The sequence below is a fragment of the Anomalospiza imberbis genome, chromosome 5 (assembly GCF_031753505.1).
Source record: "Anomalospiza imberbis isolate Cuckoo-Finch-1a 21T00152 chromosome 5, ASM3175350v1, whole genome shotgun sequence".
Taxonomy (NCBI): Eukaryota; Metazoa; Chordata; class Aves; order Passeriformes; family Viduidae; genus Anomalospiza; species Anomalospiza imberbis.
In genome coordinates, this window is record NC_089685.1 from 67,012,661 (window position 1) to 67,026,220 (window position 13,560).

The 13,560-nt window shown below is 40.6% G+C and overlaps 1 protein-coding gene across 7 annotated transcripts in view; it reads left to right on the forward strand.

Annotated features, from left to right (window-relative positions):
* Positions 1 to 2,858: 2,858 nt before the first annotated feature.
* Positions 2,859 to 13,560, forward strand: part of CCDC91 (coiled-coil domain containing 91) — a 114,479-nt gene continuing 103,777 nt past the window's right edge. Inside the window, exon 1 of one of the 7 annotated variants that reach the window (XM_068191718.1) lies at positions 2,859 to 3,111. The gene's annotated coding sequence lies outside the window, so the exon portion shown is untranslated. Of the gene's footprint in view, positions 3,161 to 13,560 lie in introns of all 7 variants that reach the window. The other 6 variants (XM_068191717.1, XM_068191715.1, XM_068191713.1 and 3 more) reach the window with 6 other exon arrangements.

Consider the following 13,560-nt stretch of genomic DNA (forward strand, 5'->3'; position numbering starts at 1 on the left):
ATACAATCACACAGAAAAAAACTTAGTATTTCAATTCTTTCTTGAAACAGTTCTAGTATACTAGGCACACTTTCCTCTTGTGCTCCTGGTATATAAACTAAGGATAGAAGATACAAAATTAATGCAGTTGCTTCAGGGGAAAATCAAAACAAGAGTGCTTTCATTTTTCTCATGTACCAAATTCTGACATGGAAAAAAAAGTTAGAGAAATCTGATATTGGCCATTATAAAAGATTAACAAAACTCAGGAATAAAAAAAAAAATAGTAACAAGGAATACATTTACTTCTACTAAATTTCAAAATGGAGAAAATAAGATAATTAGAGGAGTCTACATTTTGAGAGGACATTTTTCTTTAGATAAGAAGAAAAGTGTAAAGTTATGTGTATTAAATACTAATTTTCACAACCCAAAAGACACAGCTGTGCTTTAAAGACATAGTGAAATTGTAATTATCTAATTTGGCTTGGTAAGAGCTACTTTTTCTTGGCTTTTTGCCCAGAATATATTTATTCCTTCTGCAAAAAAACAGTATAGCAAATTCTAAAACAGAAAGGTAACATGCTACAGAGATGCAATACAAGAACGCATTGATGATAAACATAATATAGTTATGGATTACTGCCTTCAGTAATCCAAATTTACATTAATCTGTACAAAGAGAATAATAACTTGTATAGCAAATTCTAAAACAGAAAGGTAACATGATACAGAGATGCAATACAAGAACACATTGATGATAAACATAATATAGTTATGGATTACTGCCTTCAGTAATCCAAATTTACATTAATCTGTACAAAGAGAATAATAACTTGTATAGCAAATTCTAAAACAGAAAGGTAACATGATACAGAGATGCAATACAAGAACGCATTGATGATAAACATAACAGAGTTATGGATTACTGCCTTCAGTAATCCAAATTTACATTAATCTGTACAAAGAGAATAATATCTTGATAGTAAAAAGAAGTGAAATCTTCAATTTATTGACAAAACAGGAGCAGGCACTCCAGACCTCAGAGCAGGTTTGAACACCACCCTGGAAAGAACCTCCAGAAGTCCTGAGAATCTAAACATTCATTTTTAGCATTACAGAAACCAACCAAATCACTACTGACTAAAACTTTATAAAACCTATGGAATGTACCAACATTAATGTAGAATATTGGGAAGGTGTTTTTAGGGAGTCTTTTTTCCCTTTACATACAAGAAGAAATTCTACCATCTGACTGACTGATATAATGGTCTTTAGCTGGGATAACACCGAAGATTAACTAATGCAGAAAACAAGCCCTTAATTGCTGTTTTTATCTGCTGAAGTATGAATGTTTCAGAAACTTCTATCAAAATGTCAAATTTTAGAGTGCTCATCACATAGGCACAAGCTTTTTTTTTTTTTTTTTCCCCATGTTATATCTTAGAAGACTGATAAAGTTGCATGTTATTTACTGCTCCAAAAAATCATGCCCTATAGCTACCTTTGGGAAGACTGCAGTCAGGTATAATGAGACACAAAACCCACACCATAATAACTCTTCATTTTTAATGACGTTTTGGTGAGGCCCTGGCACAGGTTTCCCAGAGAAGCTGTGGCTGCCTCATCCCTGGAAATGTCCAAGGCCAGGTTGGACAGAGCAGTCTGGGGTAGTGGAAAGGCGTCCCTGCCCATGGCAGGGGTAGACCTGAATGAGCTTTCAGGTCCCTTGCAAGCCAAATCAGTCTGTAATTCTGTGATCTTATGTTTCTTCACGCGGCATGGAACAGGAAACTGCGGCAAGGTACTGCTCCAGTGGCATAATGTTACATCTTTTTCATTCTATGACTTTTAATGTACTGTTCATTAAGTATCTTTCTACTAGATACTGACACAGTTCTGTTCACAAAAGAGGTTCGGTAGTGAAATTAACCGGTTGTTTTCCCAGTTCATCACAATGAATTCACAGCTCAGCTGCTTGCCCTTACTTTGGCCTCTTTATGCCATGTCCTCTCATAGAATGGCACAGAGGCTTATCTCCTCCTGCCCAGCCCAGGGCTGGCGTGATCCTCACTGTCCTGATTCATTTCCATGCTTCTCAGTACAAGAAAGACAAGGAGCTACTGGAGAAGGGCCACAAAGGTGGTGTGTGCGGAGCAGGTCTCTGATGAGGAGAGACTGCGGGAGCTGGGGCTTTTTATTCTGTAGAAGAGAGGACTGAGAGGGGAACTCATTAATGCAGGTAAGTATCTCAAAGGAGTGCCAAGAGCAGGGACCAAACTCTTTCTAGTGGTAGCCATTGACAGTATGAGGAGCAAAGGCCATAAACTAAAACACGAGAAGTTTCATTTTAACATGAGGAAGAACTTCCCGTTGAGGATGGCAGAGCACTGGAACAGCTGCCCAAGGGAGGGTGCGGATACTCCCTCTCTGGAGACATTCCAAACCCACCTTGGTGCCACCTGCTCTACGTGACCCTGTCCTGGCAGAGAGGTTGGACTGGATGACCTCCAGAGGTCCCTTCCAACCCTCAGGATCCTGTGATTCTGGGATGACACTGAAGAGACACCGCTGGTGCTCTGCCACGCACCGAGCCTACGGCCGGGCTGGGTGAGCAAACACGGACCAAAGGGCAAGGGGCAGAGGCTCCGTCGAGGGCCGGGGGTGATGCCAGCCAGCCGTGATGCCAGCCGTGATGCCAGCCGTGATTCCAGCCGTGATTCCAGCCGTGCTTCCAGCAGCTACTCGGCAGGAACAGCGAGCGGCGGGGGCGGCCCCGAGCCCGGCCGGGATGAGCAGCAGCGCCCGGCGCTGCGGGGGCTGTCCCCCACTTTAGGAGCTGCCTAAACACAAACAAAGCAGTCTAGAAAGTTTACACAATAAATACTGTTTATTCCCTAAAGGGCGCACAGCGGGGCTTTCCACAAACCACGCTCAGGTAGTAATAACTTGCAATCTTTTATAAAGGAAAACTCACATGGACCCGCCTATCTAATCCACGCTCTCCGCCTACTAATGCATATTTATCCAGTGATGCAATCTTACGCAATGCTTCGAACAGAAGGTTGTTTCCTTCATTAAGCAACTCGTATTGTAGAAGTTATCTGACACCATCAGTTGCGTTTACACAAGGTGAGACAACCCAGCCTGGGGACAGACAATTCAGCTCGGAGGCATCAAGGTGACCTCGGCCGCGAGGAGCGGGGGGGTGGCGGCCGGATCCACATCCGGGTGAGGCCGCGCCGGCGGGGAGCGGGGACGGGGACGGGTAGGGGCAGGCTGGCCGGAGCGGGCGCTAGTCCGGCTGGGTCACTGCCCTGCCAGGCCCGGGTCACTGCCCTGCCAGGCCCGGGTCACAGCCAGGAGCTGCGCTGGCCGAGTGCGAGGTGGAGCCCGGCCGGAGCGTGGCTGCAGGGATGGGCCCTTCGAGGTCCACCTGCCGCCATTCTCCTTCCTCCAATTACTTGCAGCTTCATCTGTTTCCTCCTGCCCCCACCTGCTTCCACCTGCTTTCACTTGCCCTCACGTGTCTCCTCCTGCCAGCACCTGCCCTCTCCTGCCTTTTCCTGCCTTTTTTCCTACTTGAACCTGCCTTCTCCTTCCTTCTTCTGCCTCCTCAGCTGCCTGCCCTGCCCGAGCCCTCCCTGTGCCGCTGCACTGACAGCCGCGTTGGCGCTGGTGATGTCCTTAATGATTGGGCATAAGGGTCGCTTCAAAAGGGGATTTTAGAATTAGTTCAGAGGAGCAGAAGGGCCTGCCTTCCTTCTCTGCACCAGAAAATTGGTGTCTCCATCAACAGGAGAACCCTTGGATTAGTTCTCTAGCCCAGAGGTTTGGAAATCCTGGCTATGAGTTCTTTGCTCTTCTGCTTCCAAGGCCAAACTGTACATGGCCAAGTTTTCAAACATTGTCCTGAATCTTTTAGTTGTGAAATACACTGCATGATTTTTCAGAGGTGCGTGGGCACCTAGAATCTGTTACTAAAAATGGAGTTAGGTGTTGAAGTATTCCTGAAAATCTCCCAGAATCTTCAGGCATCTAAACCACTTAATATAAATCTGGTCTTCAAAGATTTTAGGAGTTTTGAGGCTTCTGATCTGTGTAACAGGGTTGATTGTGTCGTCTTGATACCTCAGCGACCGAGCCCACCCTTCTGCTCTGGGATATTGTCATGATGAGCTCTGCCTGCAGCTTTGGTTCTTGTCAGGAGACTCTAGTTTTAATCTCATAAGCAGTTTTTCTTTTCTGTCTTAACTGGTTTTTTTGCCTATCAATTGCACACTGTGAATGCATCTTTTACCACCTTACTGCAGCATTTTAGTGGAACTTTGGGTAATGTTTGTCACAGTGCTTGAACACCTGTTTCATTAGACCTGCTTAATAGTTTTTGTTCTCAGCACTTCCTGGCTGTTTGCCTTTCTCTTATTCAGATTTTGCTCTTCCACATATATTTTTTGAATATATGACCATGATCTGAGCACCTCCACATCCATGGCTTGACTGTCTAAAGTAAATGTTGATGCAAGTGTTGTAATTACTTCCTTGTTTTTCCTTCAGGGGCTATCAGTTTCTCACCCCCTAACACTGGAAACAGACTGCTGACCATCCTCAAACACAGACTGCAGGCCAGTGTCTGTTGAGTGCAGTAGTGATCCTCATGCTGATAGGATCTGAAAGAAGAAAATCACAGTAGAGTTCGAACAGGTGATGCTTGGAAGCTCAATGAAGGATAGATAATCCCAGTCCCTTTTTTCAGAGCCTCTTAAAGAGATTTTTAAGCATATTTTGAAAGGAACACAATTAAATACAGGAGATAATTTTATGTGCTCTGTACCTCAATGTGTCTGTGTGAATTGTTCCACCAATAACACTTCCTTGCTGTTAGTCTGGGACATTGAAGCTGAGATGGTGTTTTACTGTAGCTCAGCTGAGGGGATGGGTGGGTCATGTGCACACCAGATGGAGACACATCAGAATAGGGTCTGTCGCCTTTGGATTTGTTTTCATCCAAATCTTTCTCTGACCATTGCTATAATTAAGCTTAAGGCTTCCTACCAGTTTGATTCTTCCTGGAATGGTTGAAAACTGAGCATACCAGGTGACACATTTGCTTCTGTTGTGTTCACACAGAAACCTCCATGAGGATTTGAAGACACAGTGAGCAGACCATGCCTCACTAGAGCTCCCAGTGCAGTTTTAGTTCTTTTGCAATTGATTAGGAGCTCCTTGACTGTTTTCTGCATGTCTTTGAAAACAACCATGGGCTGTTGGGCCAGCTCCTTCATAATTATTTCCAAGTGACACAGCTACTGCCAGAGCTTGGTGAAGAGTATCTGCTGTCTAGGCACTGTTAGCTGCTTCTCTGGTGTCAGGCTGATGACAACCACAGAGATTTAGAGATGACAAAATGCAGTTATGCTCTGAAGCATATTTCTGCTCCAGAGGAGTAATTGGATTGCAGTCTTAAGGGCAATAACTCCCCAGATGTTTACGGAACTGCTGAGACAGATACCTAAGCGTGGTGTCTCTCTGAGGCCTTGGCTGGGTTCCTACTGGAAACCTAGCTTCCAGGAAAGCTTGCAACACCGAATGGGAAAAGATTTGTGGTATGATGGAAACACATTTTCTGTGAGTCCTTAAATGTAAAGTTCACAGTGCCTTCCTGCCCATGTTCAGGTACATGGGGTGGGATTTGTGTGTTGCAGGGCCCGGTATCCTCACGTGTGGTCTAATCTGCTGCTGTCCATCTGTGCAGTGCTTCATGCTCTAGTGCCCTTACAGGGAAGTTCTTGCTCAAGGAAAACTAATTTGCTTATAATAATGAAAGAGAAAAATTCTTGTTAAACCAGTCTTGATACTCAGAACTTTTTCAGCTGGGTTATTTTGTTTGTTTGTTTGCTTGCTTGCTTTTTGTGTAGGGCTTTCCCCTCAATACACTACAAGTCTCAGGCTACAGCGTCTTAAATTTTAAGTAATGTGGAATAAATCTACCTTTAAGTCCAGTGTAAGTGGCAGATCATCTAAAAATTGTTCCAAGGTGACTTTCAGGCACTGTATTTTAACATCTGTTACGTTTCATTACTTCGTTACTTTGATGTTTGTAAATGTAAGAATGCATCAGTAATTCAAAGTGCAGGACTTGTTTTTGTTTTTTCTACCTCATACTTCTAAAGACTTAAGATTTATGTGGAAATAATCCCTGCTGGTGTTAGTAAAAATAAATAACTTAAATTTGAAGGTTGGATTTATCTTTTCTGATAAGGCCTCTTGCAGCTCTAGTCTTCCCTCATCACTTTGCATCCTTTAAGCAAAGGTATCTGCTCTCTAGACCTGAGTCTCCAGAAGTAGTACTATTTTTACATATAAAAATTAAGTGATTTGTAATTTTCTTAATGTAGAATTATATTATCTAAACTTTCTTGGCATACAGTAGGATTTGCATTACTTTGTCGTGAAACGTTGGGATTGACTAATGTGAAGAATTTTGCTTTTCTGACATAGCAGGCATTTTTTCCTTTTCATTGTTCAGTTGGCAGATTTATTTTAGGTGTGACTGAAATGAATTCTGGGGGTTCTGTCCACTCTTTCAATTAAACCATTAAAAATGTAAATTCCATTCTAGGGAGTGGTTGGAGAAACAGAATTACGTACCCATAAATTTCTTTCTCCTCACAGAGGACTTTCTGAATTAAGAAAAAAGTTAATTAAGTTTTATTCCTTATACATACAAGAGGCAATGGAGGTTCCTTCTCAAGAGGTTTTCAGGGATGTGATTTTTATAGAGTTTTTCTGCAGTTTCCCATCAGATTTATGTGACATCTGTGCCTGCCTTAAGTTTCTTGGCATTCATGAGGCTAAAATTTCATGTGATCACCTTGTTACAGACACTGCCTATTAAATGTTCCCATCCTTTGAATCACAGCTAGAGGAATGAGCATAATATTTATAAAATCATTTTGGATCCTCAGAAAGAGAAATATTATATAATTTCTATATATCTATATAATGCCCATAAGAGAAAAGCAGGTTTTTCTATTTGTCATTGGAATGATAAAAATGCATTCATTTGAATGCCTATCAGTGAAGAATTTGGGAATGGATTTAGCTTAAAAATATGTCTTGTGTTATATTTGCAAAAGTTCTAAGTTTTAACTTTAATAAAATCAAGCATGTCTAAACTATAGTGCTGATTTAGTACAAAAAACCAAAAAAGACCTAAAATCTCAGGCAGTTTGTAGAACTTGGAGGTCTTTAAAAACCTTCCACTCAGTGAAAATTATATAGGGCTAAATCCTGATTTTTAGGGCTCCCATGAACAAATGTGGTAAGTTTTAGAATATAGAGTTTTCACCTATTGAGCATTTTCCTTGATTAAAGAACCAAATTTTAACTTCTTTATCTGATAACATATGGCATCATAATACTCAGATATTAATACTCAAATATTAAATAGTCAGGCAAGTGCTCCCTTGCAGTGAAACATAAGTCAGGTTCAGACCCTTTCTTCCAAAGACCCATTCAGACCCATTCTTCCATAGACTCCAGGAATATTCCTCTTATTTTAGTGCAGTCCTGGAAAAGATGGCAAATTTCTGTTTTTATCAATACATAAATTGATTTTAGGTGCCTGTGCAAGAGTAGTGGTTGGATCTGTTTCCTTTCAGAAAAAGTTATTAAAATATTTAATGCTGATAGCAGAGGCAGTACCAAATTGAGACTTTTGCTTCTCTTCATCTTCTGGATTATAAGGCTGTAGCAGATCAACTAAAGCAATCTCTGCTGGAGGGTAGGTTGCTTATAGGAGTACAGTTGGAATCTGGCACAAAGGGCTGACAGAATTTAAAACTTGATATCTTTGTAAATGATGGATTTAGGGTGTGCAAGTACATTTTGAAGTGCAAAACATCCAAACTCAAATTATTCCAGCGTGAAAACTAGTAATTTCAAGGCTGTAGCCTTGAATCTGTTACTAGAGCTGTTGCTTTCCCTTCAACAAAGGACTTAAAAAGGGATTTAATGTGCTGTGTTATTTATAGAAAAGCAGTTCACAGGGGCATTGCTATCAGTGTTTGAGTGTGCTGGCTGATTGGGTTTCGATTTTGTACATACTGGCGTATTGCACTCTGGCTATGAACCATTGCATTCATGAGAGCTCTCAGCACAGCCACACCACAGCACTGCATCTTTTCATCTGAGTGGAAGATGAAAAATTCACAAATGGCAATCATCTCTTTCAAGTGACAACAAGTGTGCATGAAAATGGAGTGGAAATTCCATACTTCAGCACAGATATGATAGAAGGCATGTCCTGTGAGGAGCAGCCAAGGACTTTGGTTTGTCCCTTTTGGAGAGAGGGAGGCTAAGGGGTGCCCTTCATGAGGGTGGCCAGGCAGGGCAGAGGCTTCTAGGTTGGTGGTCAGTGTCCCGGGCGTGCCATGTCTCGGAGGCACTTGGACAATGCCCTTCCTAATGTGCTCTGACTTTTGGTGAGGGGTCAGGCTGTTGGACCAGATGATTGTTGTAGGTCCGTTGTAGCTGGAACTATTCTGTTCTGTGAACACTCTGGGGAGGGGATGCAGCTGTGGGAGAGGATATTGAATAAATATGAGCTGAAAGGGATGACAGATGCTTGCTCTAAGCTGTGGACAGTTCAAGAAAATCACTGCTGTAGACATCCTTGCTGTTGCACATGTGCTTTTGGACACATCAGCTGGAGGCAGAAGAAATTTGGAAGAAGGTGAATGGGTTTAGAGGTGCTTCATCGGTTAATAGCCATTCTCACAAAAAGAGAATATAATCTCCTGCAGTGAAACAGGTTGCTTAACCTAACACTGGAAGTAGGTTAACATTAAAAACCCAGCTGAACAAACCCCCTTGGTCTGGAAAGCAGAAACTAACAATCCATTACATCAATTCATAAGCAACATATATCTCAATATACAAGATTATGAAAGGATTCTTTGTAACAGCCTTACAAGCCTTAAATTTAGAAGCTCCTAAGTAATTTTTTTTTGTCTCCTTCCCAGGTGATTATATTCAAGTGAAATGATTCCACATAAAATTTAAAGATTCAAAATACAAAACTTCCAAAGGTTTAGAAATTATGTTCTTATCTAAACTTCCATTAGATTGTAAGTAAATAAATGTAGTAAATATTAGGAGTTCATTCTGTGTTTCCCTAATGTTTTTTCTGTGTCTCCTTAAGGTTTCTGAATAAAGTGCATGCAGGTAAAAGCTATCCAGTAATCTGTGTATTGTTGTGAAAACTTGGTCTTGTAGTTCTTAATACTGAAACACTTTGCCAAAACCCACTGCTAGATTTTTTTTATTTACAGAAAGATGGAATTGCTTTACTTTGAATTTGTTTTAGTATCCATTTGTATTAAATCCCTGTGTTTTCATTTAAGTATCTTCTGTTTATTGCAGAACACAGTGATGTTTGAGATTTTGTAAAAATTTCTGAGCAAGAGAGACCTACAGGCAAGTTCTTTGTGCTAGGCTTGCTTTTTTCAAAATTTTAACAACACATCACTGTGTTACCGTTCTTGAGCTTAGTGTGTGTGTATAGAGAGAAATAAAGTGGAAATCCTGTCTCTGAGGATTGGAATTTAGTGTAGATTTAAATGGAAACCGAAATATTTTAGCATGCATTTGCCAGTTAAGCTTTTAAAAGGACTTTCCATGGGGTGCAGCTTCTGAAATAGTGTAATAGTGAGTTTCTGAAGAGGTTTCCACATGATGCACATGCTACAGTCAGCTTGCTTTTAGTTCATAAGCTGCCACAGTAAAAAATCAGTGTCTTGGCCTGATCCACTACAGACTGAAGAAAAGTTGTACTTAGTTTGAAATCATGGAATTGTTAAGGTTGGAAAAGACTTTCAAGATGGTTGGGTCCAACCATTAACCTCACACTGCCAAGTTCACCACTAACCCATGTCCCCAGGTGCCACACCCACACATCTTTTAAATGCTTCCAGGGCTGGTGGATCCACCACTGCCCTGGGCAGTCTTTTCCAGTGCTTGACCACCCTTTTGTGGAAGATTTTTTTTTCTCAATATTCCATCTAAACACCTCCTGGCGCAGCTTGAGGCTCTTTCCCCTTTTCCTGTCCCTTGTTCCCTGGGAGCAGAGCCTGACCTCCATTTGGCTGCACTGTCCTGTCAGGGAGTTGTGGAAAGCCAGAAGGTTCCCTCCCTGCAAGCATCCTTTTCTTCAGACCAAACATTCCCAGCTCCCTCAGCCACTCCATTCATAGCTCTCTGGGCCTGTTCACCCAGCTATTTATTTTACCCAGCAAAGAGTGTACAAGTTCAAGCCAGGAGCAGCCAGTTTCTCCACGTGAAGACACTGGAAAAAGATAAGTTCTACTAAAGTCCAGGTAAAAAAATCCAAAGCCCTCATCCAAAATGCAGGTCACCTTGTCACATGAGATCAGGTCAGATCCTCCTTCTCTCTCTGTTCGTAGGTGGGAGGAATACTTGCTAATGTCCGGCCAACTGGGACCTGCCTAAATAGCCAGGACTGCTGGTACATGGTTGGAAGTGGCTCTGTGGGCTCTCTCAGCAGCTTGCTCAGCACTCTCATGTGCATCCCAGCCAGCCCTGTAGATCTGTGTGTGTCTGAGAGGCACAGCAGCATCATCTTCTGGAATGTGGGGGTTCATTCTGCTCCCTTTCCCTCTCTTCCAGCTCAGGGCTGGCTACCCCGGGGACACCTGGTCTTGCTACTGAAGACTGAGGCCAAGACAGCGCTTGGCCTTACCTCAGCCTTTTCCTCATTCTTCCTCACTATTATTTTCCACTGCATCCAATGAGGATGGAGATTTAGCCCTCCTTTTCTTGCTGTTGTATTTATAAAATCATTTTTGTATTGTCTTTTGTGGCAGTAGCCAGGTTAAGTTTTAGTTGGGCTTGGGCTCTCTTGAATTCCTCCCTGCAGAAGAACCTCATGCCTGCCTTGCAGTCCTGTTTCCCCTCTGCTGGGTTGGATTTCTAGCAGACACCCAGTAAAAGGGCCAGCAATCGTAAGACTTCTCCTAGTCCTTTAGAGAAAGTTTCATCTGTCTCCATCCTGGTTGGGGGGGCTGTAACACACTCCCACTGGGATATCTGCCTTGTTCACCTTTACTCTGATTTCTACCCAAAACACTTTCTGCCCCCACCTCCCCTTTTTCCTTTTTTTTCTTTTTTTTTCCCTCTGGACAAGTTCCTGCACATTTGTTTAGCACTGATGGACAATAGCATTGTAAACTGACTCTGGAAGGGGTCTCAGAAAATGAGTTTAAAACCACTCTTGTTTAATCCACTTAAAAATTATTCTTACAGAAATTTTGGGTAAATCACAGTGTGATGAATGATAAAATGAGATGCTGATACTCTGAGACCAGATTAACCTTATTATTAGGAGCTAAAAAATAGGTTCTGCTTTGGGACTTTCATAAACACTTTTTCTAATTAAAGAGTGCTCAAAAAGTGTGTGATACAGCTATTTAACTTCCATCAATATTGAATGTACCTGGGATTTAGTTAAATTATCCTTACAAATTACTTATGAACTGCCTTTGATGTTTATAAAGAGGCCTGACTTGCCCTCTTGTTGGGGTTGAAAGAACAATATTGGTTTAAGAATCTTTTAAGTGGAGAAGAGACAAGAACTAATATGCTTGAAAATTTCAAAAACGGAGTCAAATTATACTTATGTTTGGAAACTACTTCATTTAAATTGACTGCGTGCCCTGAAGACTTTGCTATACATAGATCCTTTTGTTTTCCTGTCTGAAAATAAGTGTGTTCTTTGTCTTTCTCTTTATACATATACCTATATCTAGGTGCACACACTTGTGTTGCCCCAGTGGTTTTCCCACAGTTGAGCAAAGTCAGTAGTTGGTTTTTTTTGGTTTTGTTTTGTGGGGTTTTTTTTCTCTTTTTATTATAACAAGCTGAAATAATGTAGTGTAAATCCTTAATACTTTCAGAGCATAACTTTAGAAGTTAACCGTCTTTGTCATTCATTTATGAGGGACCAATGTAATACTGTTAGAAAATGAACTTATCAGTAAAAGGTTTCAAAATGTTTTTACAAGATACTGGCTTGCTAAATTGCCTTCATGTATTCCAGAGTGTGTTTAGGAAAGATGGAAGAGATTAATTTATTGAGTTATTGTGATGTGAACTGTATTAAAAACATGTTTTTAGTAAAATAATGAATACTGAGTAGCAAGAGTACTCAAAAATAGTTACAAAAATGTAAATCACTCTTTACAAGTTATGATCTAGATGTATTATATGTAAAACACACTCAGAAATGAAGTAATTATCCTTCTAACATACTTGAATGTTTTTTCTTTAAAAAGGAAAAAAGTTAACAAAGTTTTTGCAAAAACAGAATACATTTTGATTTTAAATGGTTGTCTTCCAGTAATGTCTATGCTAAAATCTTTCCAATTTCCTCATGGTGTAAAATACACCATAATCTGATTAGAGTCTCTAGTTAATAAATAAGGGTTTTGAGGTTTTTTTTTAATTATTATTTTTTTATGTTAAATTTTATGTCAACATTGAATCCCATGGAAAAATTATTGTATTTTAAAAATTGTGTGTATTTAACCTGGTTTAACTCTACATGACTACAGAACACGTGAAGTCGGTAAAGCTAACAAAGGATGGAACACTGACAGTGTCTTTGGTACAGCAGGGTCTAATGATTAGTTTTTGCTTATTAATCCAGTCCAGGTTCCTCCACAAGGTTTGAATTATAAACCCACACATCAAATAAAAAAGTGAAGGAAGGCTGAAAGGAGACCAACAGTCTCAGAGTTGAGTTTAGTTCTAGTCTTAGGCAGTCTAGAACAGGAAGGCTTCTGGTCAGAATTCCGGTGCCAGCCAGCCAGGCTCCCTCCTGAGCAGCTGCTCTCATGAAATGCACTGGGTTTGAATTTCTTAAAATTATTTTGGCATTTTAAAGGTTTTTTTCTTTGTTCCTATTTAGTGAAATGCTTTACAATATTAATTTTCTTTGTAAGTTGTGCAGTGTGCAATATATGTCCTGGGGAAAGTAATCATTTGATGATAGGAATGACCTATTAATTATGAGTGAAGGAAGATAGTTGTGAGCTTTTCAATTGATTTTTTTTTACAATCATGTATTTTAGAAGATGGCTGGATTAACTTGAAGTTGGCCATTCACCTACATTTCTTTGTCAAAGCCTTTAAAGAAAGGTGTAGTTATCACCTGAAACTTTAAATTGCTAAATGCGGGGTTTTTTTTTTAATTACTATTGAGTGTAAGTGTAGGGCATTAATAGTTATTGTTGTAGTATTCAAGTTCTTTCTTGCTGACTTTAGTCAAGCAGAACTTGTTTTCATTGGGAATTTTGCTGACTGAAGACTATGTAATTGCCCAGTAATTAACATAGTTAAAAGATATCACTCTACATGTAGTTTGCACTTTGGAACCCGAATGTTCTGTTGGTTTTCCCAGCGTTGCCAGAAGGGATACTTTTGCATAGTAATTTCTGAATAAACTTCATTAGTTCTCTTTAAACAGTGCTGGTTTCAAAAGCCATTAGGCTCTGTGAATAT